Source organism: Oryctolagus cuniculus, chromosome 10, assembly GCF_964237555.1.
Source record: "Oryctolagus cuniculus chromosome 10, mOryCun1.1, whole genome shotgun sequence".
Taxonomy (NCBI): domain Eukaryota; kingdom Metazoa; phylum Chordata; class Mammalia; order Lagomorpha; family Leporidae; genus Oryctolagus; species Oryctolagus cuniculus.
This window is the reverse complement of record NC_091441.1, coordinates 11,899,548-11,927,078: the sequence shown is the minus strand read 5'-3', so window position 1 is coordinate 11,927,078 and position 27,531 is coordinate 11,899,548.

The following is a 27,531-nucleotide window of genomic DNA, read 5'->3' as shown; positions in this document are numbered from 1 at the left end:
ATCTATGAATGTTCACTCATTTTTAAAAATATTTATTTATTCTGATCTATTTGAGAGAGAGAGAGAGAGAGAGAGAGAGAGAGGGAAAGACAGAGAGAAACCTTCCATCCAATAGTTCACTCCCCCCAAATCCCACAATAGCCAGAGCTGGGCCCGGATGAAGTCAGGATCCAGGAATTCCATGTGGGCCTCTCACATGGATGGCAGGGACCCAAGTCTTCCAGCCATTACTTGCTGCCTCTCATATTGTGCAATATCAGAAAATGGAATTCGTAGAAGCATAGCTGGGACTCAAACCCAAGCCACCGATACTGGATATGGTTGTACCAAGCAATGTTTTAACCCTGCTACTACTCTCTCTCAATTCTTATTGGGTATAAGTTTAGAAGCTGATGTGTACTTCACTGTGCTTAATTTTTTGATTTATAGATTTTTTTTAATTTTGGAAAAAAAAACTATGATTTTATAATGAAGACTGAATCTTTCTCAATGTTTATTGAGCTAGACTTTCAGTAAGATAAAGTTCATGAAGAGGTGATGTTTAAACACTTTGATCCAGTAAGGATTCCTTTCTTCACTGATCTTTGTGAGATCTGGAGGCCACATTCAAGGTTCAGGAGGCCTGTATGTCTGTTACCACTCATATTTTTGGCCAGGGAAGGCTGCATGTTCCTCAAGCATGAGTCAAGATCTGAGGTCAAGTTTCTCCAGGACCTGGTTGGTGATTGGCACAAGGAAGCTGGTCTCCCAATTCCCAGGATACGTGAAATATCATGAAGGCCCCTGATGGAATTTCATTTCCAGATGTCCTTGTTAGATCTCTGACTATCCTATAGTGCTTTGGCTTGCCACAGCCAGTATCACCAAAGCAGTGTTGGGTAGCAGGACGTCGACCCACCCAAATACCTATCTGTCTTTCTGGACTTCCTTGTTTTTGTTTTTGTTTTTTTTTTTTTTTTGACTTTTTTTTTGTTTTTGTCTTTTTCGTTTGTTTGTTTGTTTGTTTAACATGGCTTGTGAATGTCCTATTGCTGTGCTTGGGTGCCACATAAAATCAGCCTGTTCTACTCTTTATAGTGGCAACAAAGCTGGGAGTTGGTATAAAACGGGAGAAGCCCCAAGCCAAAATGCTATAAAATCCTACCGTTCTTAAGGACCTCATAATCTTTATTTAGACTCAACACAGGATATATTTCTAATCTGTTTTTAGATTCTGAAAGTGGAGGTTTTTGACAATTTTGTTTAAGATTTCTATCATTTGGAGGAAGAGCACTTGTAATCTTCATTCAATATTTTTGGACATTCTAGTCAATACTCATAAATTTTTGCAGCAAAGTTATAAGACTCTCTAACAATTCATGCCGTGTTATTCCCCACCATATAAAAAGAATATGTTTGTGCAGAATAAGGCTACTGCAGCCCAAATATAATACTGAAATGACTATATAAATATTGTCAAAATAATTTTAATAACTTAATATTTAATTCCTAACATTGACATTGTTAAATCAATATACATTATCTCCTATTATTAGATGTGATAATAGGATATTTAAATATGCAACACAAAATACTATGGATCATCCATGTGACACAAATATATTTTTGTTAAGATAATGAACGTTCTAATTATTAATCAAACCTGATTTAAAAATTAAAGGTATTAGATATAAAAGACAACAAAGGGATGAATGATTTTTGGAGATATTTATGACACATTTTGCTGAAAAATGCCAATCTTTAATTGGCATAGATGATGTCCTCTCAAACACACCCAAAACAAACTAAAAAAAAGAGCCACCCAAATAATTCCCTAAATCATAAGTAAAATCTAATGCTTTGAAAATTTGTATGAAATACATACCAGTGTTCTTTTACAAATTGAGAAAAATTTCATAATAATTTTCTGTAGTCAATTAAAAATAGCTATACATCCCATTTGATGTATTTTTACCATTATTTTACCATAGTCTACTTTCTATTTAAATGCTACAGAAAGCTTCAGTAAGTACCCAAAATACAGCATTCTGAAGAACTGGTTGTCCATGGAAGTATATGCAAAATTAACTATAATCTTATTGATTACTGTACATGATATTAATGAAAACTCTTGAGATTCTGTCATTTACTACAAATTTTAATAAATTATGGATGGAATCATAAAATCCCAACATTAATTGACAAATTCTGTTCAATTATTCATACAAAAGTGTGGCTTAAGCTTTCTTATTCTGTTCTTATGAATAGGAATATTCCTCTGACCAGCATAAAGACTTCACATTCTCAATTTATTAAAAATGTAAAATAAATAGTTTCAGATGTAAACATTGCTTAACATTTTTATTTTCTACTTTAATACAAAAGCTAATATTCTAATTAGAGCATTATTCCCACTCAAACGTTGTACTTATGAAAATAAGTGTATTAAATTCAATGACTCAAGGTAAAATTCAAATTCTTGTTAACAAAAGATGTCTTTTGATCTAGATGATAGTTATTATTACCTATTGCATTATTTATTTTGTTTAAGTTGTCTTTAGTCTCTTAGGTAGCTACACACACAAATATATACTGTAAACAGCTTTGGAATTTACTCTAATTCTAATTAATATACATATATTCATAATCATTTAGATGAAACATAATTTCTTTTTTACTTTTATTTAGGTCACTAAATAGTTGCTTAGTTCAGTGCCTTTATGTTGTGAATGAAGTTACAAAACATCATCATATGCAGGCTCTTCCAAAAAGTTCTTGGAAAATTCATATTATGAAATAATAATGGGTGAATATCAAAATTTTTGCAATTAGATAAAATTATCTTTTAATTCAGTTTCATGAACTTTTGAAGTGTCTATTACAGTGCTACTGAGAAATATTTTCTCATGAAACAAAGCTTGAAAAACATGATAAATAACCATGAACAGTTGATATATTTATAAAATATTAACACTCAAAATTTGTAATATATGATGTACTTTTAAGCTATCCCTTGATATACATATTCAATTATTGATAAAACACTTGCTTCTATTTAATTCAGTTAAGAATCTCCACAGCTGGAAAGATATCTGATATAAGGGTTGTAGTACAGCAAATATTGTGAGAAATAATTAATGAACTGAAACCTCCAAGTGAATATTTTGTTCTACAATTCAATCATGCAGATTATTTTATATGATTTTAATGGAAATCTTACTTTATCAACTGTCCTTTAAAAAAATTATGTTATGAAATCTGTTTGCTCTGATTCTTAAAAGCATTTTTTTCTGTAAAATATCAGTGGTATAGGCTGAATTATGTTTCCACATAATTCATATGTTGAAGCCCTAACACCCATAACCTTGAAAAGTGATGGCTCTTGGTATTATTATTATTATGTTTAAATGAGGTCCTTAGAGTGGATCTTAATCTACTGTCTGGTGTCCTTATTTATAAAAGTAATGAAAGAAAATTAGGACATGACTGGTCCAAAGCCAATGTAAAGATCTGGGAGAAGATCGTCTACAAGCCAAGGAAAGAAAACAGACCTGTGGCGATTCTGATCCTAGGCTTCTAGATCTAGAACTGTGAGAAATGAATTTCTGTTATTTAAGCTACCCAGGCTGATGTACTTTCTTACAACAACACTAGGAAACTGATAAATCCAGATAATAAACTTTTCAGCTATGTGGTCTTCTGGTCTCTTTTGAAACCACACAGGTCTATCATCGTAGTATAAAATTAACCATAGCAATGTGTTATGGTTCCATTAAACATATTTTAAAAATGTGCTGGATTTGGCCCATATTTGGCTTATTTACTGAGTTAGAAATTAAAAAAAAAGTTAAGGAAACATACCTAAATATTTCCACAAAACATATGCACAAAATGGAAATAAAGACTACTACTGTAACAGACTGGACATAGGTAAAATTTTTAATACTTATTTTAGTTTTGATGAGAGAATAGTACGCTAAGGGACGCATCCACTGGAATCCAGCTCTCTTATTGATACAATGAAAGACACAACTTTATATAATAGTGGTTCGCAAGAGGGTTTTTTAAATCCTCAATACTCTTCTAAGCAAACACCTAAGCAAACGTAACAGTGAACAGAGTTGGAATGTGAGCAGCAAATAATGAGAAAAGCAGACATCAGTTTCTAGACAAATGTCACTATATGTATGAGACAGGATGTTCTGTTGAAATCTGATGCTCTATTGGAAGATGAATCTAAGATTCTAGAAGCTAAAATATTCAAAGGGGGATAACAGGTTCCAGATTGGTAGTAAGCTTTCTACGTCCCACCCCTCTCCTCAGACTAACAAACTGATCATTTCCCTGGAGAAAAAATATCCTTATCAGGCCTGTAGTATTCTCATGCATTCACTGCAATCATACATAAACTGCCAATGACTTAACTATCAAGCAATTATGCTGGTTAATAAGAATGAGAAGTTAGCAAAATATCCACAAATTATTTACTTTTATGTAATAAAGCATAAATGTATTGTATAATAAAATTCAATATGATCTATTTTTATGAAATAAGTCATAAAATGGATAAAATATTAATTGTAGAAAATGTATTTAAAGAAACGGAATAAAGTATGAATTTTAAAATGAGGACTGTAAAGACTAGCGTACTCATCTGGATTTCCTTTAAGATATTCATGGATTCTACAATTGAAAAAACACAATTACTACTAGAATTAAAATGTTATAATGATTAATAGGAGAGAATTTCTGTTGGATTTAAAATTTAAGTTACATAAGGTGAGTCAATCCTAGAGATCCAATGTATAACTTCATTCCTGTGGTTTACAGTACTGTAATAATGATACTGGAATGACAAGATTACAGATACAAGAATCTTCGAAAGAATCTTGAAAGGATCTCTCTTTTCTGGACCTTTGTCAAACTATGGGCTAAAGAGAACAGAACGCCCATCAGCCAATTTTATAATGAACAAAGAACTCCACAAATATTAACACACTCTGCAAAATCACACTAATTAAACAATGAAGACATATATTGATATCAAACTTAATGCTCACATTCATTACTCTTGGACAAATTAGCACTAATCTGGGGATTTATTTTACATGATGTGAATGAACTGTGATCAACGTTTGATGTTAAGATACTGATGTAGCATTAAGCAAGGTCTACAGTACTTAAATGCTGGGATAGACTCAACCAGGTACCATGATGTCTAGTCTTTTTGTGAAATGACTGTAGGGGTCAGACTTGTAGAAGTCTTAACCAATGCAGGCAGAACTTGTGGGTGCTGGTTTCACTCCGGGCTGCTCCACTTCCAATGCAGCTCCCTGGTAATACACCTGGGAAAACAGCAGCAGATGTCCTGGGAGATAGTTGTCTATGAAAGATGTCTCTTCCATCCATGTGGGAAACTTGGCTGGAGCTCCAGGCTCCTTGATTCAGTCTGGCCAGCCTCTGGCCATGTGGACATTTGGGAAGTGAACCAGAAGATGGAAGAACTCTGTCCTTTTTTTCTATGTAACTCTGTCTTTCAAATAAATAACACAAATTAAAAAAAAAAAAAAAAACTAAAAAAAAAAAAGACTACAGAGTGAAATGCTTTCAGTGGTTAAGATGCCACTTGGGATACCCATTTGCCATATTGGAGTGACAAGTTTGGAGTTTGAGCCCTACTTCCAAGTCTAGTTTCCAGCGAATGTATACCCATTAAAGGAGCAGGTGATAACTCAAGTACTTGAAAGGTCTTTGCTGTTCACATGGGAGACCTGAACGGAGTTCCTGGTTCCTGATTTTGGTCTGATTCTGCCCTTGCTGTTGTGGCAATTGGGAGGTGAGCGAGAACTGGGACAACTATCTCTGTGTCGTTTCTTTATTTGTCTTTGTCTACCTTTCACATAAAATGAGAATACATTTTATAAAACAAAATGAACACAAGTACGGTGTCTGCAATTTCTTGTTAAACATTTATTATGTTAATAAGTGAGGGGAGAGAAAAGGCAAAAATTTAAGTTTGGGGAATATTATTCAGAGAAAAATTTGGAAGTCTATTATAGGAAAATGTTGGTAACTCAGACTCTCTGTTTCTTAGTTATCTTTTGGTCAGACCACCATGTAGTTATATTAAGACCTAAAGATAAATTACTCAGCATAGTTGAAAAAGCATCATTACAATTCCTCAGGGATTATGGATGTTTTATATATACAGGGTCAAATACATTCTGCCCCAAATTGATAAATGCAAAGATTTAAAGGCATGGATAAATGCCAGATTCCACCACTTTGTTTGGTCATGTATCTTCCTGGCAGAATGTGGGAACATGAAAGCAATCTCATCACTCTGAGATCCAGGACAAAATTGTGGATCTCATATGCAGTTCAATTTTCTTAGGCCAACCCTTTAAATTATTGAACCACTTTTAATATCTGTATATCCATCTTTAGCATTTCAGGAAGTAATATATTTTATCATTTTATATGAGCAGGGCAAGATATTTAATATCTAAAATGACAAAAATAAATTTTAATAATATTGCTCCAACATATTTATATTTTAAGTTTATTGAACATGCACTTTGATGAAGAAAGGTTATATAATAAGTGTTTCTTATTTTCAAATTATATACTGTAGGCACCATCTTAAAAAATATAAACATTGATTTTGAATGAATTCAAAGCTAATGAAATTTTTTAAGAAAATGAAGGAAATGTAGTCTGTAAGCATTTTATTAGGTTGTTTACTGAAAGTCTAATTTAAAGAAATTCTTGATTTTTTCTTAATCATATATTTATTAATCTATAGAATAAAATAAAGGAATAGGTAGTATTTCTTAGGGACAAATCCAAATTCCTTGTTTACTGGTATTTACATTCCTGCCATAACTCCAATCTAGCTTATGTGATTTATAGTTTGTTTACCACAATGCATGTTTATTTTTATTTCAATTTTTAAAATTTTTTATATAATGTGAACAAATTTCATGTATTTCATATATAACAATTTAGAAGTATTGTAATAATTTCCACTCTTCTCTCCCTCTTTCTCTCTTCCTTTCCTTCTTATTCTTTTTTTAACTTTTACAGTGGCATACTTCCAGTTTATTTTATAATCATAAGATTGACCCTCTGCTAAGTATAAAGAATTCAACCAAAAAACAACAACAAAAAAAAAAACTCACTGTTTTACTACAGTAGAGACAAGGGCTGCAAACAATCATCAATTCTCAAAATGTCAATTCCACTAATATACATTACATTTTTTGGATTTTATTAATTACCACAGATTAGGGAAAACATATATTTGTCTTTTGGGGACTGGCTTATTTCACTAAGTATATTGCTTTCAGGTTTACCCATTTTTAATTCTTGAACACATAATTGTTCACATGGAATTTATTCTCTATTACCAACTCCTTTAGGATTGCTCTTCATTTATATATCCACATTGCTGAACTTTAACATAGAAAGCAGAACCAGATTTGTTTTCGATAACTCAAAGAATGAGAAAGCAAAGAAAATGTTTCAGAGGTGGATGTTTAGCCTAGAAATTGAGGTGCTGGATAAGATTCTGTATCTTTTATTGAGGTCCTTGAGTTTAATACCCAACTCTGGCTCCTTGCACTAATATCTTGTTAGTGACCCTGAGAAGCGACAAAGATGCCTCAGTAATTGCGTTACTACCATGAACAAAGGAGACCTGGACTGAGCTCCCATCTCCTGGCCATGGCCCAGCCCAGGCCCACCTATTTTGTTCATATGGGGCAATGAACCAACACATAGGAGTGTGCTTTCTCTCTCTCTCTCTCTCTCTCTCTCTCTGCCTCTCTGCAAGTTGAAAATGCAAAGGACAAAAATTTAGCTAGTAATATATTTATAAAATGATGAAAAGATCAAGATGATCAAATCTAAGAAATTTTTACTGAGGAATTTATCTTAATTACATCATTACTTATTGTATTAAATAATTAATATATTAAATATATTTGATAATCCTGTATCTAGCTTTTAAGCTGGGTGCTAAACTATACTCAGATATTAATGTTTTCCCAGATTGTATTTGCTAATCTGTGACAGGAAAGTAACCCTGGAACTTGCGGGTATTTGAGGGGTGAACACTCTGATGGAAGTTTGTTTCTTTATACTTCAAATAAAATGAAAATAAATTAATAAAAAATTTTAAAATAAAAAGCAACATTTTTATTATATGTATATGAATGTATTATATGTATATGATGTATATGAATAAATTCATATTTCATCAGACGTTTTACATTTCACCAAAATACTTTAAATTTTGCAAACATTTATTCAAACTTCTGAGTCAAGGTAATTAAAATAATTTAACATTTTTCTGAATGTTTGATAAAATATTCAAATAGAATAACTTTTTCTGTATCCCTCTTTCACTAAAAAAAAAAAAAAATTAAAATTGAAGACTTGACAACCCAGGTAGATAATTATATCAGAGTGAGGTGGAAGCAAAATGTGCCAACTTCATTTTTATATAACAAAAAAAAAGTAGCATTGTTGTCTACATTCCTACACAATCATTATGGAAATCACTATGTACAGTGAAAACATTACGCTACTGTCATTGTCAGAAACTAAATGGTTCTCTTAAACTATTGTTAGAATGATTATAAAATTGTGCTTACCAATCTTGCAGAGAGAAAACTTTGAATCATTTTCCACTTAGAGTTGTGAAGTTTGAATGGAAAATAGCCCAATGTGTAGGAGATGTAATGCACAATATACCTAAGTTGAATCAAAGTGAAGCAAACTCCTCCTGGAAATTTTATTCCTTTGTTATTTGGATTGCTGTGTTACAACACACATGAATAGCAGAAGAGAAACTTTTGTCCTAATGTATATCCTGAGTCACTGTATACCATTATGAAATGAAAACATAAACACTTTACTGTAGTTCTGTTATAATATGGTTTTACAATGTAAGGATTTTCTTCTTTATTGAGCAAAAATAGATCTGATATTACAAATTATATAATGAATTGAATTGGAATGTTTTGAGCAACTAGCCCTCAGAAATTAAGTATTTTTGCAACATGGATGCCCCCCCCCCAAAAAAAGAAGTAATAAAGCTTAAAGTCTGTCATTCATATGGGGCTATCTTGGTGAAATCAATTTGAGCATAATTTATTAAGTAAAATGACAATCTATCTAGTTAGATGTCACAGTTTCATTTTTAGAAGGAATAAATATTGTGGCAATTAGGGGCCGGCGCTGTGGCACAGAAGATTGACAGACGCCCTGTCCTGAAGCAGCAGCATCCCATATGGGTGCCAGTTCACTGCTCCACTTGCAATCTGGCTCTCTGCTATGGCTTGGGAAAACAGTGGAGGATGGCCCAAGTCCTTGGGTCCCTGTGCCCCTGTGGGAGACCCTGAGGAAGCTCCTGGCTCCTGGCTTCGGATCGGCTTAGCTCCGGCTGTTGCGGCCAATTGGGGAGTGAACCATCGGATGGAAGACCTCTCTCTTTCTCTGCCTCTCCTCTCTCTGTATAGCTCTAACTTTCAAATAAATAAATAAATCTTTAAAAAACTACTTTGGCAATTAGATTCAATTTTTAAAATAATTTACTTCCATGGATTTATTTAGATGAGACAGTGTAGGATGGTGACTAGGACGTCAAACCCACAAAGGCCATTGTAGTTTTGCCCTTCTCCTTTTTGAAAATCCCTTTCGTGCTTTAATGTGTGCATGGTCCTTTGATGCTGTTTTTTGATAGGGAGATCTAAAAATCTACAATTATTGACTAATTTTTGTGGTTGTTGTTAAAATAGGTGATACAGAGATAGAGGTAGGGACAAGATTTTTGATATGGATGCAGAACCATGGTTCTGCACCACTGGCTGTGTTTTATTTTAATTTTTTTGTTTTATTTTCAAGTGGTTAATCTTGGTTCCATGAGGCAAATACTGAATGTTTTCAGTCCACAATAAGTTTGTATTAAGTATTAGATCCTAATTTATACAAAGTAATAGATCCTAATCCAAACCAGTGCCCATATGTGATGCTGATGCCACAGCTGGAGGCTTAACCTACCACACCAAAATGCTGGCCCCCAACGTTTGTTTTTCTTTTTTTATGATTTAGTTATTTATTTATTTGAATGGCACAGATACAATTTTTTTGGATTTAGAGACCTTGGCTCAGCAGTTACAACCGTACTGTACTGGGCTAGAGTCAAGTGAAGCAATCAGAGGGTTTTTCTGTTGGCGTGGAAGCAATAAACTTATGCTGTGAAATGCCTCTGTGGCTGGGGGCATTCCCCTCACAACAGTCTAAGAAAACAAAGCCAGGGAGACAATAAATGGGTGTTATTTTAAGCTGTCCTTTGTGGTAATTTACTACTTAGCAATGGAAAAATAATATACTGGCTGCGTAAATTATCAAGGGAAATCAGCTTTCCTTACTTTTTCCTCTTTCCTTCCTTCTTTATTTCCTTCCATCCAATCACTTGAAAAATAAGTGGGATTATAACAACAGCATAATGGTTATTTTTCTCTTCATGCAACATACATGAAAATAGTGCTGATAATACATATAAATTGAACTGTAATATTCTAATTTAAAATGTATTAAATATCCTTGTGATTTCTACTCCTTTGTCACTGTAATTTAGAATGTTTGAAACTGTGCCTTTAAATATTAATAAGTAATTATTAGAGAATAAATTGAATAAATTTTCCAATCAATTAAATATGAAAAAATAATATTTCGAGTTTTAAGATTAATTTACAAAATTTTGAAGTTTTAGGCTTTTAGGGGCTGGTGCTGCAGTGCAGAGGATTAAAGCCCGACCTGCAGCACCAGCATCACATAGAAACACCATTGAGTCCTGGCTGCACCACTTCCGACCTGGCTCCCTGCTAATGCACCTTTAAAGTAGCTGAGGATGGCACAAGTGCTTGGGCCCCTGTACCCAAGTGGGAGACCCAGAAGAAGCTCCAGGCTCTTGGTTTCTTTTCTTTTTTTCAATTCTCTTTATATACAGAAGATCAGTTTAGCATATATTAAGTAAAGATTTCAACAGTTTGCACCCACAAAGTGAAAAATACTGTTTGAGTACTAGTTATAGCAATAAATCACAATGTACAGCACATTAAGGACAGAGATCCTACATGAGGAGTAAGTGCACAGTGACTCCTGGTGTTGACTTAACAAATTGACACTCTTGTTTATGGCATCAGTAATCACCCTAGGCTCTTGTCGTGAGTTTCCAAGGCTATGGAAACCTTTTGAGTTCACCGACTCTGATGGTATTTAGAAAAGATCGTAGTCAAAGTGGAAGTTCTCTCCTCCCTTCAGAGAAAGGTACCTCCTTCTTTGATGACCTGTTCTTTCCACTGGCATCTCACTTGCGGAGATCTTTCATTTAGGTCATTTTTTTTTCCCCAGAGTGTCTTGGCTTTCCATGCCTGGAATACTCTCATGGAATTTTCAGCTGGATCCGCATGCCTTAAGGGCTGATTATGAGGCCAGAGTGCTATTTAGGACATCCGCTATTCTATGAGTCTGTTGTGTATCTCACTTCCCATGTTGGATCATTCTCTCCCTTTTTGATTCTATCAGCTAGTATTTGCAGACACTAATCTTGTTTATGTGATCCCTTTGGTTCTTAGTCCTATCATTAGGATCAATTGTGAACAGCAATTGATCACTGGGACTAGTGAGATGGCATTGGTACATGCAATCTTGATGGGATTGAATTGGAATCCCCTGGTATGTTTCTAACTCTACCGTTTGGGGTAAGTCAGCTTGAGCATGTCCCGAATTGCACATCTCTTCCCTCTCTTATTCCCATTTTTATATTTAACAGCGATCACTTTTCAGTTAAGTTTCAACACTTAAGAATAACTGTGTATTGATTACAGTATTCAACCAAAAGTATTAAGTAGAACAGAACAAACAAAAAAAAATACTAAGAGGGATAACGTATTAAGTTGTTCATCAACAGTCAGGGCAAGGGCTGATCAAGTCACCATTTCTCATAGTGTTCATTTCACTTTAACAGGTTTCCTTTTTGGTGCTCTGTTAGTTGTCACCGATCAGGGAGATCATATGATATTTGTCCCTTTTGGATTGGCTTATTTCACTCAGTACACTGGATAAAGAAGTTTCACCAATAATAGACTGAATAAAGAAATTATGGAACATGTACTCTATAGAATACTATACAACAGTCAAAAAAAATGAAACCCGGTCATTTGTAACAAGATGGAGGAATCTGGAAAACATCATGCTGAGTGAATTAAGCCAGTCCCAAAGGGACAAACATCATATGTTCTCCCTGATTGGCGACAACTAACTGAGCACCAAAGGGGAAACTTGTTGAAGTGAAATGGACACTATGAGAAGCAGTGACTTGATCAGCTCTTGTCCTGACGGTTGATGTACAATGTAACACTTTATCCATTTTGGTATTTTTTTTTGTTCTAGTACTATTGGTTGAACTCTGTAATTAGCACACAATTATTCTTAGGTGTTTAAATTTTAACTGAAACGTGATCCCTGTTAGGAATTTGAAAACATTATGCTGAGTGAAATATGCCAGTCCCAAAGGCTCTTGTCTTCTGACTGGCCCACCTCTGGTCATTGAGGGTATGTGGAAAGTGAACAAGTGGGTGGAGGACTTCTGTCTCTTTGTCTCTACCTCTCTGCACATCTGCATTTCAAATAAATAAAATGAATCTTTTTTAAAAAAAAGTCATGTTTTTAGTTTAGTCAATGTTAAAGTATGCAAAAGCAATATATGGCTGGGGTCTGCTATACTGGATAGATAAAGGACACCACAATTACAACATAACATTTTCCTGCAAAATTCTTGATTTTTCATAATCCTAATGTAAACTGTTGCACACTAGTTATGATAAATCATAACACTTTTTTATTATAAGAGACAGATTTACAGAGAGGGAGACACAAACAGAGAGGTCTTCCACCTGCTGGTCCACTCCTCAAATGGCAACAACAGCCAGAGCTGGACTGATCTAAAGCCAGGAGCCAGTAGCTTCTCCAGGGTCCCCCATATAGGTGTAGGGGCCCAAGCACTTGGGCCACCATTCACTGCTTTTCCAGACCACAAGCAGGTAGGTGGATTAGAAGTGGAGAAGCCATGACTCGAACAGATGCCTATGTGAGATGCTAGTGTAGCAGGAGAAGGCGTAACCTACCACACCACAGCATAGGCCCCCAATTTTTCTTTTCATTTTTTTTTGAAAAAAGATTTAGTTATTTATATGAATGACAGAAATATGGGGAAAGCGAGAGAGACAGAGAGAGATCTTCCATTTGCTGGTTCATTCCCCAGATGGCTGCAATGGCTGGAGCTGGGACAGGCCAAAACATGCAGCTAGGTTCTGCCTCCAGGTCTCCAGCTTCCTCTAGGGTGCAGAGGCTCAAGTACTGGGCATCCTCTGCTGCTTTCCCAGGTGCATTACCAGGGAGCTGGATGGAAAGCAGAGCAGCCGGCACTCAAACCAGTGTACATATGAGATGTCAACACGGCAACTGGGGGCTTAACCTTGTATGATAAAGCATTGACCCTAATAAATTGTAACTTTTCTGAATTATTCTATGTTATTTTAACTTTGGTCAGTTTGCTGACATAATCTCATTTGAATGTCTATACTGAAGACATACATGTTATTTAAAATGAAGACATGCTCATTGTTTTATTTTAAAGATTTATTTATGTACTTCAGAGGCAGAGTTACAGAGAGAGAGAGAGAGAGAGAGAGAGAGAGAGAGGAAGGTCTTCCATCTGCTGGCTCACTCCCCAAATAGCCACAATGGCTGGAGTTGGGCCAAGAGCTTCCTTCAGCTCTCCCACGTGGGAGAAGGGCCCAAGCGCTTGAATCATCTTCTACTGCTTTTCTAGGCAATCAGCAGGGAGCTGGATTAGAAGTGGAGCAGCCAGGACTCAAATCCACGAACATATGGGATGCCAGTGCTGCAGGTGGATGCTTAGCCTACTACGCCACAACACAGACCCCTCATAATTCTAACAGTAACTTAACTCTCCTTGTTTTCACATCTGATGTGTCTCTTCTCCTTCAAAAACTCTGCTATTGGAAGATAAATGTGATAGATTTCATGAATTTGGATGATTAATTCAAGAATATTCTTATCCTCAAGGCTTTGTAATTTATTTTCAAGGTCAGCAAGTAAAAAAAAAGAAAAAGAAGAAAGTCTTCTCATGTTCTCAAGATCAGACTCCTTGCCTCCAGTGCTGAAATGTAAGACTCGATTTGTCAATGTTTTAAAGTCTTTGGTGACAGGTTACTGTGATGGTAAAGCGCTTGCACTTGAGGGATACAGTCCGTTTGTGTGAATTTTAATTCCAAAACTTACAAGTTATGGACTTGCACTGTGTTGCAGTTTCATCATCTAAGAACTGCCATGATGTGTGTCCCTAATTTCTAGGGTTTTCATAGCAAAAGAATCATAAATAAACAGGATTTAGAACTTGGAAAATAAAGTGTTCATTGAGTGTAAGTCATTATTATAAGCACACTTTTTTCTGTATTTTGCTGAGACATGTATGCTTGAGAGAGTCAGACAACCCAAGATAAATTATTCAAAATTAGAATGAATGTAATAAGTTGTGAACAATTATACCAATACACGAATTCCTAGAATTCTATAATCTTTAGTTATGAAGGCTTAGAAGAATAAATCTAAGACTTCAAGCATTTAAGAGCATAATAACAGTTATTATTTGCATATGCCTGTTTTAAGAATTCATTTTCTGGGGCCGGCACTGTGGCATAGTGGTTAAAGCCACCATCTGCCATGTTGGCATCCCATATGGGCACCAGTTTGAGTCCCAGCTGCTCCACTCCCCATCCACCTCTCTGATATGGCCTAGGAAAGCAGTGGAAGATGGCCCAAGTCTTTGGTCCCCTGCACCTGCGTGGGAGACCCAGAAGAATCTCCTGGGTCCTGGCTTCAGATCGGCCCCAGCTCTGGCTGTTGCAGCCATTTGAGGAGTGAACTAGTAGATAGAAGATTTCTCTCTCTCTCTCTCTCTCTCTCTCTCTCTCTCTCTCCCTCTCTCCCTCTCTCCCTCTCTCCCTCTGTAACTCTGCCTTTCAAATAAATACATGAATCTTTAAATAAAAATGAAAGAATTGATTTTCTGGAGCCAGCATGGCGGTGCAGCCTGTGATGCTGGAGTTCCATGCTAACACCAGTTCGAGTCCCTGCTGCTCTTCTGAATCAACTTCCTGCTCGTGTGCCTGGGAAGGCAGTGGAAGATAGCCAAATACTTGAGCCCCTGCCTGCCATGTGGGAGACCTGGGTGGAGTTTCTGTCTCCAGGCTTTGGCCTGGCCCAGCCCCAGGTTGTTTTCATTTGTGGAGTGACCCAGTAGATGGAAGTGTGCTTTCTCTTTCTCTCTCTCCCTCTCCCTCTCTCCTCACCCTTTTCTGTGTGTGTTTCTGTGTGCGTATCCTTTTCTTTCTAAATCTACCTTTCAAATACATAAATAAATCATTAATCAATTGAAAAGAAGATTTATAAATTATCTTATAGAAAATTTACTATGAAGCCACAATTGAATCCTGAATATTATCTTTTGTCATATATATATACACGTATGCATATATATATATATATATATATCATTATAATGACTAAAGCCAGATAGTTGCATTTAGAAAGCATTAAATTAGCTCCAGAATACTTTTTTTATTTGAAGTACCAACCTACTTGGGTTAAATAAACTGTAGTCAATAGTATCCAAATTCTCTTTAGGAATATATTTTATCAGCAATTACATTTCTTAAATGTTTCAAAGTCTTCTATATCCAAGACATTGAAAATAATCCTTAAAATTGGGAATGCCATTTATGTTTGTTAATATGTTTTTTGAGAGGTGAAGAGATTTAGGAGGAAGCCAGACTGACAGACAGAGGGAGGTCTCATCTGCTGGTTCATTCTCCAAATTTTCACCACAGCAGAGCTGGGCCAGACCAAAGCCGGAAGTCAGTTAGCTCTCCTACCTGGGTGCAGGGATCCAACCACTTGAGCTAGCACCTGCTGTTTCCCAAAGTGCACATTAACAGGAAACTGTAATCAGGGATCCAGGGCTGGGAATTGAATCCAGGCCCTCCAATATGGGAAGCAGACATTCCAAAAAGCACTTTAACCAGTAGGACAAATACCTACCTCTTCTTTCTTTTTATATGCTAAAGGAGAGTGATAGTTTTCCTATTAATACTGATAAGACTTATTTCTGTATTCTCATATTTTCATTAGTATCAAATGCAAATTTAAATGGCGCAAGTATTTTGTCTTCTATGTAACACAAATTAACTCCAGTTTCCCCGGAAATCAATTACATCGTCAGCTATTGCTGAAATTATCTCCTAGAATATGTACACTTCTTTACAGGCCAGGCTAATGCTAGCTTGACTAGAGGAACAAGGGAACAAGATTCAGATGGTCTTCTCTTCCCGCTCACTTTTCCAGTCTCTCTCAATACTCTCCTCTAATAAGTGATCCCAGAAATTAGAATACATTTCAAAGATGTGAGTGAATACTAATTAGAAAGTGACTATGGCATGAGTGCAGAGGGAGAGAAAAACACTTTAACTAAAAATGAGAAGTTATGTGGAATGACAACAATAAAAGAGATAAAACACAGAAATGATTATGTTTGTAAAAACCTCATTAACCACACAAAATGAAAGAGAATAAACATGTTCAAAACAGCCATGGGTATAGAAAATGAATACTGGGAAAATATTCTTTTAGAAATCTGTTTAATCATGTGGAAATATAAGGAATTTGTCATTGTCTTCTTAATAAAAGAGAAAGAAAAGCTTGTGGAGCAACCAATGAAATGAGGGTGGAATAGCTGTTAGTGCAATGTTTAGGATGGTCACAGAATAATTTAAAATGTAAATATAAATCAAAGGTGAATTACTTTGGAATAAAAGTAACATAGGAGCAACTAAATTTATATTAAGATTTTACACACACACACACACATTATATGCTTAAATAACCATTAAACAGACATTCTTCAAGAATGCCTTTTGTCATGGCTTACTGAGATATCAAATTTTGTGGAGACAAGAAGCTATATAGCAATTAGGAAATCTAGACTCACATATAACTATGGCCACGCTGATTAAAACACATGATAACTTTATGAGAATCTCATGACTTGAACATACTTTAGCTGACAGTTCAATGTCTGGAAGGTCTAGAGACTTTTGCTTGCTTTGCTTTTTGTCTGTATCTTTGTATATAAGTTAATATTTCTTTCTCCCATGTCTTTCCCTCTCTTTCTTTGTATAGATAGATATAGATATAGATGATACACATATAGATGATATAGATAAATAGATACACATGCATAGCATTTTCATAATATGCACTCACTTGGCATTTTCTGTGGTCTTTTTGAAGACTCCTCATTTACATGGATGGGGATTTAAGAAAATTTTTGCACCAAAATAAAAATCTCATTTCCTATGAAATTTCAAAACATTTATTTATTTACTTGCTTACTTGCTTGCTTACTTATTTCTTTGAAAGCCAGAATGACAGAGAGATAGGGCATGAAAGAAAGAGACATTCCATTTCCTGAATCATTCCCCAATGGGTCCATTGGGGTCTCCCATATAGGAGGCCTCTGCGGTAGTTCACTGCTTTCCTATGCACATTACCAGGGACCTGTGTCAGAATCAGAGAAGCTAGGTGTCGAACCAGCACTTCGATCTGAGATGCTGACAACACTGTAGCTTAACCTGATGCAACCCAACACCAACCCTGCCTTATTTTTTTAAATACTGTTATACTAGACATTACTAGACTAGACTATACTAGGCACTGTCTCATGAATATATTTTATACAATAAAATAGCTTTTTACAGTATTTATTAACTTTGAAAACATATAAAGGTATCATCTTGTGATTTTCATTTCTGAAAGTGCTGGTATGAGTGGGATTCTTAAATGATGTGAGATTTGTTTGGAAGATACTCTTTCCTTTTTTTTTTATTTGAAAAACACTTCAGTATTCTCCCTTGCCACAGGGACTTCGTACTGCTTCATAATTACGGGCATCCATCCTGAACATTGTCCTTGCTGCTCTGTGGTACAGGTTACGTAACCCTTTGAATAGGAAATCATCTCCTCAAGTGATAGTTTCTATAGCAATTTCAACTTTGAGATTTGTGTGTATTGTTCAGTTTTTCATTCATTACTTAGTGTGAGAACCTTGTAAATAATAACTTTGGTCATTTCTTCCTATAAAAACGATCTTAAAGTGACACAAAACAAATAGACAATAACTAAAAAAAGCAAAACTGAGTTCCTTAAGATTAAATGCAGCTTGTTCTCTAAGAACTTTTATCCATATCCAGAATTTTGACAGGAAACCAGACTTGGGACTTGTTTGTTTTCCTAAACATGCTACTTTAGTAGGTTGAAAGTGTCCTTGTCTCTACTATTGAGGAGAGGTTTGTCCTTTTTTTTTATTATTTGTGGAACTGTTTACTTAGTGTAGGGTTAATCTTATGAGCATAAACTAAACTGAAAGTAGATCATTGTAAAAATTAAGAGAGAGAATAAGAGGAAGGAGGTAGAATGGTGGGATTGTGGGTGGGAGGGAGAGCATGGTGGGAATTATTATGTCCCTAAATCTGTCTATATGAAATACATGAAATTTGTTTACCTTAAAAAATTTTAACTAAATGAATAAAATGGGAAAAAAATAAATAAAAAACCTCTTGGGGCAGTCATTTAGCCCAGTATTTAAGGCACTCAGGTTCCAAATTGGAGAATCTGGGTTCAATTCCCAGCTGTGGTTCCTGATTCCACCTTGCTAATGCATACTCTTAAAAGTGGTATAGACAGCTCAAATAAATCCCGGGCTCCGGGCTTTGGCTCCTATTGTTGCCAGCATTTAAGGAGAGAACCAGTGCAATGGGAGCTTTCTTTCTATCTCTTTGTCGCTATCTACCTCTACCTCTAGCTCTAGCTCTACCCCTCTTTATCTCTTTCAAAATCATAATAATAAAAAAGGATTGTCTCCTTTAAGGGACACAGACATTATTTTTCTTTTAAAGATTTACTTATTTATTTAAATTCAGAATTACAGAGAGAAAGGGAGAGAGATTTTCTATTCACTGGTTCACTCAACAAATGATTGCAATAGTCAGGGCTGTGCCAGCCTAAGCCAGGAGCCAGGAGCTTCTTCCAGGTCTCCCACCTGGGTAGAGAAGCCAAAGCATTTGGGCCACCTTTCCCTGCTTTCCTAGGCACATTGGAAGGGAGCTGGATAAGAAACAGAGGAGCCGGGACTTGAACCAGCACCCATACAGGATGCTGGCACTGCAGGCAGCAGCTTTACCCATTATTCCACAATGCCTGCCCCACAAAAAATATTTCTACGTAACTTACTTTCCAAGCTCCTAATTTTCTTATCATCACTCACATCATTCACAGTAAATGATCTCACTTCCTTACAGTGAGAAAAAAATGGGAATAACATTTCTTAAGTTCTTGTACGAAAATTGCTGGTAACTCCAGTCATCCTTCCCATTTTTTCTCTCAGTGTAATAGAGATTTTTCTGGCTGCTATCCATTCTCAGGTAAAGCAATCACCCCCCTCCCCACCTTTATCTTCATGGAGCAGCTCTGGTTCTTATTTTTTTTTTTTTAAGATTTATTTTACTTATTTGAAAGACAGAGTTACAGAAAAGGGTAGAGACAGAGAGAGAGGTCTTCCATCTGCTGGTTCACTCCCCGGATGACTGCAACGGCTGGAGCCGTGCCAATCTGAAGCCAGGAGCCAGGAGCCAGGAGCCAGGAGCTTCTTCCAAGTCTCCCACATGGGTGCAGGAGCCCAAGGACTTGGGCCATCTCCTACTGCTTTCCCAAGCCACAGCAGAGAGCTGGATGGGAAGAGGAGCAGCCAGGACTGGAACGAGTGCCCATATGGGATGCTGGCACCTCAGGCCAGGGCTTTAACCTGCTGCACCACAGTGCCAGCCCCTCTGGTTCTTATTGGACACAGTAAGACAGACATTTACCCCCACTGGGGCCAGAGTGCCTGGTACCAACTCTGATCATCCGTTTCTATTCTGACTGCTTAGGGGATCTTTGTGTTGGGCCTTTTGCTTTCCTTGCCAGCACAACCATTGAAATAAACTGATTTGCCAATTATACAAGGGCACTACAAAGATTTTTGGAAAAGTGGAATGGAAAGATAATGTACATTTCCATTTCTATGAACTTTTGGATGCATCCATGAAGAAGTACTTCCAAACTTCCCCCAGAATTCTTTTACTTTTGCCAATGCTACTCTGTTACCCAAAATTTAATTAAAGAAAAAACACACTAATATAATCTGTGAGCTTAGATTTGGTTGAAATAACCAGGCAAGAACTTCAAGTGTGGGCAGATATAAATGTTAAGTTTTTTTTTTTATCAAACCTTCCACAAAACTACTCATGCAATATTTTCTTTAATTGCTTTTCTTTGTAACTGAAAATCATTAACTTCTTTATTTACAATAATCTCAATTTTTGTGATTTATTTTGCAATAGTTATTATGGAATTTATTTTTAGCATTTGAAAATTGTCATTCAACCAGAATCAAATTTATAATGCCAATATTAAGAGAAAATATGGATCATTCACCTTAGGTATTAAAATATATGTTCATGGCCAGCACCGCAGCTCACTTGGCTAATCCTCCACCTGTGGTGCCAGCACCCCAGGTTCTAGTCCTGGTTGGGGTGCCGGATTCTGTCCCAGTTGCTCCTCTTCCAGTGCAGCTCTCTGCTGTGACCCGGGAAGGCAGTGGAGGATGGCCCAAGCACTTGGGTCCTGTACCCGCATGGGAGACCAGGAGGAAGCACGTGGCTCCTGGCTTCGGATTGGCGCAGGGCGCCAGCTGTAGCGGCCATTTGGGGGGTGAACCAAAGGAAGGAAGACCTTTCTCTCTGTTTCTCTCTCTCTCTCACTAACTCTGCCTGTGAAATATATATGTTCTTAGTTAATTTTAAATTAACATCTTTCAGAATAATTTTCAATTAACAAACACTAAAAAGATAGTAGAAAGGAATTCAGAACACCTCTTACAAGCTTAAATTTCCTTCTAAAGTTATCTTTCCTGGCCATCACACATTTGTCAAATCTAAGAATACAGTATCATTACTCTAGACATTGTTCAGATTTTACAAGTTTTCTCATTTATGTATCCTTTGTATTTCAAGAACCAGTTCAGAATACTAGATTTTATACAATGATCATGACTACTTAGCTTTTGAGTATTCTGGCTGCTTTGTCTTTCTGTGTTTTTGGTTGCTTTGACAGTTCTGAGGAGCCCTTGACAACTGTTCTATAGAATGTCTCTCACTCTCATTAATTTTGAGTATCAGAGGTTTCTCACTCATGATAAGACTGTATTATGTGTCTTTAGAATGAATAATACAGAACACGTGCCTTTCTCAAGTTCTCTTAGTGGGTGCATAAAAACCACACAACTTTGCTGAAGACTGACATCCGTCACATGTTTAAATTTTGGGGCCCAGGTACATTGATTGGAAAGTTATTAATTTTGAATTTATGTTTTGTAATTAAATCTAATTCACAAGGTGGGTGGAAGCAACCATGCCATGTGTTGACATGCTGACCAAGGCTTGATTTCTGAAATTCTTACATAAAATTTTTCTCTTCTCTAAAACTATATATGCCATAAATATTATATAGTACAATCATGACTAAGTATATTCATGTATGCTTTGGATTACAATCAGGTCTGTGTTATTTTGTTGTGGAGACTGCTCCAGGCTTGGCCATTGAGGATTCCTTTCAGTTGACTTCTTTGTCCGATTGACCTGTATCTATACTTTCATTTTTAGTGCACCTCATTTTTTGCAAATATTTTTTTGCTGCTGGTTAATCTTTTATTAGGGATTTTTGAAAATTTCATGGAAATGTGCATTATGGGAAAATGGGTGGATTTCAATTTTTCACATCAAAAAAGTTATATTTTAATTCTACTTTTCTCAAACATTGTTGAAGTCTCCACCTATCTTCATTACTATTGTATCAGAATCAACTACTGCTCCAAGAAATACTAATTCCATTCATTGGAGGTTGCCAATATTAAAATTACTTCTTTGTGTTATATAGTTTGTACATTTTAATAAATACCTGGAGTCATGCATCTATTACCCCAATGTTACATATGTCAGTTCTATCATTCTGAAAGTTTCTCTCTGTGTCGTTTGTAGTCACCTTCCCTCTGGACCTCGACTCTGCAACCCTTAGTAGCTTTCTGTCCATATAGTTTTGATTTTGAACAACACAAGAGAAATAGAATGGTACAATATGTAGTCTTTTGAGCTGGGCTTCTTTCACCTATTATAATGCATTTTCAATTCATCCATGTTGCTACAGGAGAGTTCCTCTTGGTCCTCATCCTTGATAGCACTAGACATTGTTGGCCATTTTGTAGATACAGGTCATTCCAAGCTTATGCTGTTATTTCTTTCTGGTTGTAATTTGCATTTCCTTAATAATGCAAGATATAAGAACATCCTTTTAAGTTTTTATTTACCATACACACATACTCAATAAAGAGTTTAAATTTTTTGATCATTTTAGAATTGTATCTGTAATTCGCAGGTTATAATAGATTTTTTAATAACCTGGGTTTAAATTCCCTACTATATACAATTATACTTCAAAATATTCATGGATAGTGGATTTAAAAGACGCCCTTTTGAGGTAAATAATTGGAAGTCCATGCATAGTATGCTCAATGAACTTTTTGAAGATCCTTTGTATAAATATGTGATTTGAAAGCAATTTCTTCAAGACAGTAGGTTTTTATTCTTGCAGCAGTTTCATAAAGCAAAATACTCAATTTCTTTAACTGCCAAGCCATAAACATTTGTGTTTATGATCCGTGCCTTTTGTATTTCATGTAAAATTATAATTTTATTTTGTTATCCAATCTTTAAACACAAACTCCTTGGGAAAGTGGAGTGGGTTTCAATTTCATTTTCAGAAAGGTATTTAAACATAGAAGGATGACACAAGTTATAATATTTAAAAATATTATTGTTTTGAGTTTCCAAGGCTATGGAAGCCCTCTGAGTTCTCTGATTCTTATCTTGTTTAGACAAGGTCATAGTCAAAGTGGAGGTTCTCTCCTCCCTTCAGAGAAAGGTACCTCCTTCTTTGAAGACCTGTTCTTTCCACTGGGATCTCACTCGCAGAGATCTTTTGCCAGAGTGTCTTGGCTTTCCATGCCTGAAATACTCTCATGGGCTTTTCAGCCAGATCCGAATGCCTTTAGGGCTGATTCTGAGGCCAGAGTGCTATTTAGGACATCTGCTCATCATCATTTAAAAAAAAAATCATCTATTATTTCTCACTTTATGTTTCTGTGTGGGAGCAAACTGTTGAAATCCTTACTTAATGTATACTAAGCTGATCTTCTGTATATTAAGATAATCGAAAATGAATCTTGATGTGAATGGAAGGGGAGAGAGAGTGGGAAAGGGGAGGGTAGTGGGTGGGAGGGACGGTATGTGGGGGAAGCCATTGTAATCCATAAATCGTACTTTGGAAATTTATATTCATTAAATAAAAGTTAAAAAATATTATTGTTTTTACATTTCACAAGTAGACACATGATTGATATTGAACTAATTTGTGTAAGTTGGGAGAAATATGTTGTAGTTCATGATATTAACCAATTTATTTATATTTTTAATGAGCTACCTCATAGTTACCAACATTCTCTCAATTATGATCCTGTCCTTAGTTTCATTGTTTTTTGTTCTTATGTGTATCATTGTCATCCTTAGACTAGTTTTAGGTTTCAAATGTATGTGTCTTTAGTTTCCCAAGGGAGACATTTAGACCATTCATTTTAAACTTTTTTGTACTAATATGTGCTTTTTTGGAAAGAAATCATTTTAAGTACTGCTTTATCTGTAACCCATATATTTTGACAAATGTCTTACATTTTTAGTCTTTACTTTAAACCCTTATTTAAAAAAAAACTCATAGAATTCCTCTTTGATCCATAGTTATTTAGAATATATATGACTGTTGATGTACAATGTAATACTTTATCCATTTTAGTATTTTTTCTTTGTTCTAGTAACATTGGTTGAACTCTGTAATTAACACACAATTATGCTTAGGTGTTTAAATTTTAACTGAAAAGTGATCCCTGTTAGGAATTTGGAAAACATTATGTTGAGTGAAATAAGCCAATCCCAAAGGGACAAATATCATATGTTCTCCCTGATCGGTGACAACTAACTGAGCACCAAAAAGGAAACCTGTTAAAGTGAAATGAACACTATGAGAAATGGTGACTTGATCAGCCCTCACCTTGACTGTTGATGAGCAGCTTAATATGTTATCCCTCTTAGTATTTTTTTTGTTTGTTCTACTTAATACTTTTGGTTGAATACTGTAATCAATACACAGTTATTCTTAAGTGTTGAAACTTAACTGAAAAGTGATCGCTGTTAAATATAAGAGTGGGAATACGAGAGGGAAGAGATGTGCAATTCAGGACATGCTCAAGCTGACTTACCTCAAACGGTAGAGTTAGAAACATACCAGTGGATTCCAATTCAATCCCATCAAGGTGGCATGTACCAAGGCCATCTCACTAGTCCCAGTGATCAATTGCTGTTCACAATTGATCATAATGATAGGACTAAGAACCAAAGGGATCACATAAACAAGACTAGTGTCTGCAAATACTAGCTGATAGAATCAAAAAGGGAGAGAATGATCCAACATGGGAAGTGAGATACACAGCAGACCCATAGAATGGCAAATGTCCTAAACAGCACTCTGGCCTCAGAATCAGCCATTAAGGTATGCGGGTCCAGCTGAAAATCCCATGAGAGTATTCCAGGCATGGAAAGCCAAGACACTCTGGAGGAAAAAAAAAAAAAAAAAAAAAAAAAAAAAAAAAAAAAAAAAAAAAAAAAACCTAAATGAAAGATCTCTGTGAGTGAGATCCCAGTGGAAAGAACGGGTCATCAAAGAAGGAGGTACCTTTCTCTGAAGGGAGGAGAGAACTTCCACTTTGACCATGGCCTTGTCTAAATATGATCAGAGTCAGTGAACTCAGGGGCCTTCCATAGCCTTGGCAGCTCATGACAAGAGCCTAGGGTGATTACTGAGGCCGTAAACAAGAGTGTCAATTTGTTAAGTCAACAACAGGAGTCACTGTGCACTTACTCCTCATGTAGGATCTTTGTCCTTAGTGTGCTGTACATTGAGATTTAATGCTATAACTAGTACTCAAACAGTATTTTTCACTTTATGTTTCTGTGCGGGAGCAAACTGTTGAAATCTTTACTTAATGTATGCTAAACTGATCTTCTGAATAGATATGAATCTTGATGTGAATGGAAGGGGAGAGGGAGTGGATAAGGGGAGGGTTGCACGTGGGAAGGACATTATGGGAGGGAAGCCATTGTAATCCGTATTCTGTATTTGGAAATTTATATTCATTAAATAAAAGTTTAAAAAAAAGAAAAAAAAGAAAAAAAAGAATATATATATATATATATATATATATATTTGACAGGCAGATTGGACAGTGGGAGAGAGAGACAGAGAGAAAGGTCTTCCTTTGCCATTGGTTCACCCTCCAATGTCCACCGTGGCCGTTACACCGCGCTGATCCGATGGCAGGAGCCAGGTACTTCTCCTGGTCTCCCATGGGGTGCAGGGCCCAAGCACCTGGGCCATCCTCCACTGTACTCCCTGGGCCACAGCAGAGAGCTGGCCTGGAAGAGGGGCAAGCGGGACAGAATCTGGCTCCCCGACCGGGACTAGAACCCGGTGTGCTGGCGCCGCAAGGCAGAGGATTAGCCTAGTGAGCCGCGGCACCGGCCTTAGAATATATTTTTAAGTTATCAATATTTATACATTTTCAAGAAACAATTTTGATATCTGATTAATAACTTAATCCCACTTTCAAAAGGCATATGGTAGGGGCCGGCTCCATGGCGCAATAGGTTAATCTTCCACCTGCGGTGCTGGCATCCCATATGCGCGCCGGTTCTAATCCTGGCTGCCCCTCTTCCAATCCAGCTCTCTGATGTGGCCTGGGAAAACAGTAGAGGATGGCCCAAGTCCTTGGGCCCCTGCACCTGCATAGGAGACCGGGAGGAGGCACCTGGCTCCTGGCTTCAGATCAGCGTAGCTCCGGCTGTTGCAGCTATCTGGGGAGTGAACCAATGGAGGGAAGATCTTTCTCTCTGTCTCTGCCTCTCACTGTGTTAACTCTACCTCTCAAATAAATAAATAAAACCTTTAAAAAAATGCATATTGTAGAATTATTTTCATTTAAACTCATTTCCTTTTTAAAGCAATGATTAATGGGGCTAGAGATAAATGTACATGGTTGGACCTAGAATACCTTCTCAGTGCTTCCACCACCCTGTTCCATGGAGGAGGAGCGTGATCTCTCCACATTCTTTATGATCTTCCCAGTAAAAACACTGTGGTTCCAGGAAGAAATTCCAGTTAGAGAGTGGGAGTCTCCTTGTGGATTTGGCCCTCTGGGTTTGTACACTCTCAGAATTGCCTCATACTTGGCCTCCAATAATTGGTAAAAATTTCTAATCAGACCTCGTGCCAGGTAGCACACAAGTAACTTAAATTTTACTCAAGTCTCAGCTCCAGATTTTAACATGGACATTTCATTTTTCATCTCAGTTTTGCTATGGGTTCATGAAAAATGTACACTTTGTAGACTTTTTTTATTGTTAGTGTAAGAGTAATGTCTTTCCACTTTTCTGTCCGTCACTGGAAATAGAATTCTGCTTTTAATTTTTAATATTCTTATGTGTTGCATTTAATAGTTTCCACTGGCAGGTTTTCCATCCCACTCTATAATAATTGAGAAAATGAACTGGAAAATGTTTTATCATAAAGGTTGAAATAAATTTTCTTTCATTATCCAGTCTTTAAACCCACACACTTTGATAAAGTTGAGCAGGCTGCACTCTCATTTCCAGAAAGACATTCAGAGGATGACACTAATAAATGAATTGCCTGAAGTCTTCTTTACAAGTATAAATTTATCAAAAACTACACACACACACACACACACACACACATTTATATGTATATTTCCTGTGGGAAAATGCTCAATTTATTTGAGCCAAATTTTAATCACATGTCTTTGTTGGTGAGTTAACTTGGGAATACTTTCTTAGAAGACAGAAAAGGTTTATTTCTTTCACAACTGACAAATATTCAGCTTTTTAAAATTACCATGTCATGATGAGATTTTGACATTTTGCCATTACATTTTTTGTAAGAACAAGTTATTTGTCATAAATGATCTTATCATTGAAAGTTTTATGTTCTGTAGCCTTGGAAATAGTGCTATTTTGTTTTTTCTGTGTCATAACAAGTCTGCTTTGTTGTTGGAATTTTGACTTGGATTATTATTAGTCTCTTAATCATTTAAGAGATAAATAAAAGCTGTAGATTCAGGGATACTTT